This window comes from Euprymna scolopes, chromosome 19 (assembly GCF_053919585.1).
Source record: "Euprymna scolopes isolate OS-2025 chromosome 19, ASM5391958v1, whole genome shotgun sequence".
NCBI lineage: Eukaryota > Metazoa > Mollusca > Cephalopoda > Sepiida > Sepiolidae > Euprymna > Euprymna scolopes.
Window position 1 is genome coordinate 128,597,946 of NC_136500.1, and position 4,572 is coordinate 128,602,517.

Consider the following 4,572-nt stretch of genomic DNA (forward strand, 5'->3'; position numbering starts at 1 on the left):
TGTGTGTGTGTGCGTGCGCGCACGATACCTCTGATATAAATGAGGGGTTAGCACTATCCCTGCGTCAGAACCACAGGTTAAACAACTCTGGGTGATGCCACAAACACCACAACATGAAAAATGTCTAATACAAATATTACGAAAGGTGGGACTCAGAAGAAAGATCTGGGTGTCATGATCGCCAGCTGCTCCCTCGGTAGCCAGCATGAGCGACCCGGTCGTCATCCTGCGAATGTTGGCTAAATATCTCATTTCAGAAACACAGATAACATGATGATTGAGCAGATAAGTATAACCTTTAATGTTTAGGATAAAAATGATACAAACCAAACGCAGCACAGCCAAGATTACAATAAAAAAAGAAAGCCCCGAGGACAGAAATGGACAACGAAAGAAAACAGACTAGAAATGGAATGATTTTATAGAAGCAATCCTAAATATAGATATGGAGGCTATCGGAAACGAATTAAAGTGCTATGAGACAAGCCCAGTGATTACCATACAACAGAACAAAGATTTGCAGACCAAGCAAGACTGGCTCTCAAATCTGGAACTAAGAGAAATACAACGAAAAGTAAATGAGGAAGTTGAACATAGAGCAACATCCAGTGGAACCGCACGTGTAGAAGCCATACAAGTAGAAAACCCAATACCGGAGAACCTGCGAAGACTGGACGATACAAACGGGGGAACGGAGAACAATGAAACAGAGCTAATAGAGGAAGAAGCTGATGGAATAGGAAAAATAATACAGTTTATGAACGAGGAAAAAACAAAGTTCCCATCTCTAAGGAATCAAGAACAGAAGAAATTAGAATCAGAAACAGAAGATTCACAAGCTCCTTCCACAAATAACAACAGCCACAATTACAGACCTAAAAAAATTAATTTATGCAGGAGCCAAGGTGGTAAGTATGAAGTTCAAATCAAGAAAACAGCCTGCGAAAGATTCATCGACAAAACCTGGATGGGAAATAAGGTTGGAACCCCAAATAAACATAAAAACGAAGCCAAGCGATAAATAGGAAGAAAACGACGTGGGAAAAATTGAAAATTTGAAATGAGACAAGCGGAGAGAGGCTAAACAAGAAACACGAAGATCTGAACCAAAAAATAGCAGGAAGATGAAGAGGATATAGATATAAATCTGAACAATGCAAGCAACACAGGACATTTGAAAACAATGATAGCTAATTCTACCAAAACGTGAATGGAGGAGAAATAAAAACGGAATGATTAAACCCAACAGAAACAAAACTCTATTGAAGTAAAATATGGGAGGAACGACAAGACTACAACAGAAATCGAATGGCTGAAAGACATGAAAGAAGAGTTAAAACAAATCGAAGAAAGAAAACAATGAATGAAATTAGCAAAGTAACCCTAAAGAAAATCATAGGAAAAATGGAAAACTGGAGAGCACCAGGACACGACGGGATACATGCATACTGGTTCAAACAATTTACAACTCTACACGAAAGACTAGCTCAAAATATGAAGAGATGTATACGAGAAACAAACGTACCAGTTTGAATAACAAAAGGTAGAACTAAGTTGATACACAAGGCTGAGAAAGGAACCGCCCCCAGCAACTATAGGTCTATCACATGATTACCCACTATGTGGAAAATACTGATAGCACAACCGAGGAAACAAATCTACCACTCCATAAATAATCGGGGACTTCTCCTCGAGGAACAGAAAGGATGCCATAAAGGAAAAAGAGGGACACATGATTTGCTATATATAGATCAAAAGATCTTAAATGAGGTAAACAGCAAAAGAAAGAAATTACCTATGGCATAGATTGACTAGAAATGGGTGTACGACAGGATCCCTCAAGCATGGATAATAGAATGCTTAAAAATGTATAAAATACCAAGCAGGATCATCAACGGGATTGAAAATGCGATGATAACATGGAGAATGGAATTGACAGCTGATGGACAACACATAACAGAAATCAACATACAAAGAGGTATCTTTCACTATTACCATTACTGTTCATCATAGCCATGATGCCCCTGAACAATATACTGAGAAAGTGTCAAGCCGGATACTAGTTCTCTAACACAGAGGAAAAAATGAACTGCATGATGTACATGGACGATCTGAAACTCTTCGCAAGGACCAAAAATGAACTAGAGACATTAATAAATGCAACCAGGATCTTCAGCCAGGATATCCAAATGGAGTTTGGTATGGAAAAGTGGGCAATACTAGTTATAAGAAAGGGAAAACTAGAGACGACAGAACGCAAGGAAGTACCCAACCAAACGGAGATGAGTGAACTAGGGGAACAAGATGTCTATAAATACCTAGGAGTACTCGTCACCATCAAAACAACAGAAATGAAAGAAAGAACTGGAAAGGAATACCTTAGGAGAACAAGAAAAAACATCTCGGAGCCAAATTATATAGCAGAAACTTAATAAAAGGCATAAATACATGGGCAGTATCACTAGTAGGGTGGACTAAAGAAGAACTGAGACAACTCGATTAGAAGACCAGGAAATTCATGACCATGCACAACGCACTACATCGGAAGGACGATGTTGACTGACTCTACGTAAAAAAGAAAATACGTCGGGAGGGGACTGGTTAATATAGAAGAGTGTGTAAATGACAGCAAAAAAGAACTAGGAAAAATGCAAAACACTGAAAGAATAATCATAGCGGCGAGAGACACGGAAAAATCAATAAAACAGAAAACAGAGAGAAAGAGGATAAAACAAGAAAAGACAAATGGGAGAAACAACTACACGGAAGATTCATAAGGATGACAAAAGATGAAAATAACGAAAACACTTGGACATGGATGCGAAAAGGACACATAAGCCGAGAAACTGAATCCCTAATAACTGCAGCACAAGACAACTCAATAAGAACAAACCACATCAAATCAAAGATCGACAAAACAGAAGAGTACAGCAAATGCAGACTCTGTGGACAAAGAGACGATATACCATATAATAAGTGCATGCAGGAAACTGGCCCAATAAGAATACAATAATAGACACGACCAAGTGGGAAGGGTAGTACACTGAGAATTATGCAAACAACTGCAAACAACTGCATCTCGAACGCACAGACAAGTGGTACAAACGTAAGTACTTGAAAACGAGAATCACAAAGGCTTATGTGACATGGACATACACACTGATAAACCCATCCAAGCAAGAAGACCGGATGTCGTAATAATTAACAAGAAAGAAAAATTCTGTCAAATCGTAGACTTTGCTGTTTCAGCTGACCACGGGGTGAATATCAAAGAAAAGGAGAAACGGAGCAAATACTCAGAGCTAGGCAAAGAGCTGAAAGGAATATGGAAGATGAAGAAAATCAAAATAATATCTGTAGTAGTAGGAGCACTAGGAACAATCCCCAAAAAACTTTGTAAAAAGAATGGGAGGAATTGGAATCAAAGAAATTACTGGAAAAATACAACGAACAACAATCATGAAAACAGCTGAAATATTAAGAAAACCTCTTGAATGTGGGGACTACCACACAGAAGGAACAAGTGCGGGCCAGACAAACTGCTGCAAAGGCAAAACATGAAGCACTACATGGAACCAAGAACACCGAAACCGCATATCTATAAGTTCTCTAACCCAACCCTATACCCTATTGCCACATCACTGCCCCTCCACCCCCCCCCCCCAAAGTGCGAGACCAAATTACCAAATAGTCAAGGAGGAAGGAAAGACTGATGAACTGACCAGACCTCAGCCGAATAAGTTCAAAGAGAACTGGGATTTTGGGGAGGCTCATTGCCACTCAAATCCCAGCAAAGACCAATAGCTGCTGCCAACGAGAAATCAATGGCAAGTAGCTGTTGCGATAATGCAAATTAATTTGCAAATGTTATCGAGAGAGATGGAGAGTACTGGAAACCACAGGGCTGTTTTCAGGGAAAGATCTCTGAAGACCTCTGTGAAAGCTCCTTGCGAGTCAATAATAAATGTAACAATTACAGTAATAATAGTCGTACCATTAATAATAATAGTGTGTGTGTGTGTGTGTGTGTGCAATAAGCACCAACCCTATTCAGGGTTTAACCGGCTTCCTCCGAAGGAGAAAGTTTCATGGGAGTATGAAATTCACAAGCGGTCCCCAGTCGCATGTATATCCCCGTTAGGGGAAATGATGACGTTAGGTTTTTGCAGCTTTTTGCAGGGAGGTGTCGACGTCCTCCTACATACAGCACCTGGAATAGCCAAATTGGTCACCCATTTTAGTAATCACCAGGCTCAGCGTTGCTTAACTTCGGTGATCTGACGGGAACCGGTGTGTCAACGTGATTATGCCGTATAATAATAGTAATAAAAGATTAACACCTTTAGCTAAAATGATCCCTCAAAATGAGATTCTATATTTTTAGATGCTTACGTGGCGGAAAGAAAAAACAAACAAATAATTATTTTAGAATTTCGAAAAGGGAAACCGTTTCATACACACATCTTTACAATTAAATAAACACAACGTTTTTTTTTTTGTGTGTATGAGTTTGTTCCTTATAGACTCCGAAAAGGCTGAACAGATTTTCTTTAACATTTACAGAACTTTAGT

General features: G+C 39.3%; 1 pseudogene; it reads right to left on the bottom strand.

Moving 5' to 3' along the window:
• Window positions 1-4,198: 4,198 nt before the first annotated feature.
• Window positions 4,199-4,317, bottom strand: LOC145240431 (5S ribosomal RNA; annotated as a pseudogene).
• Window positions 4,318-4,572: the final 255 nt, after the last annotated feature.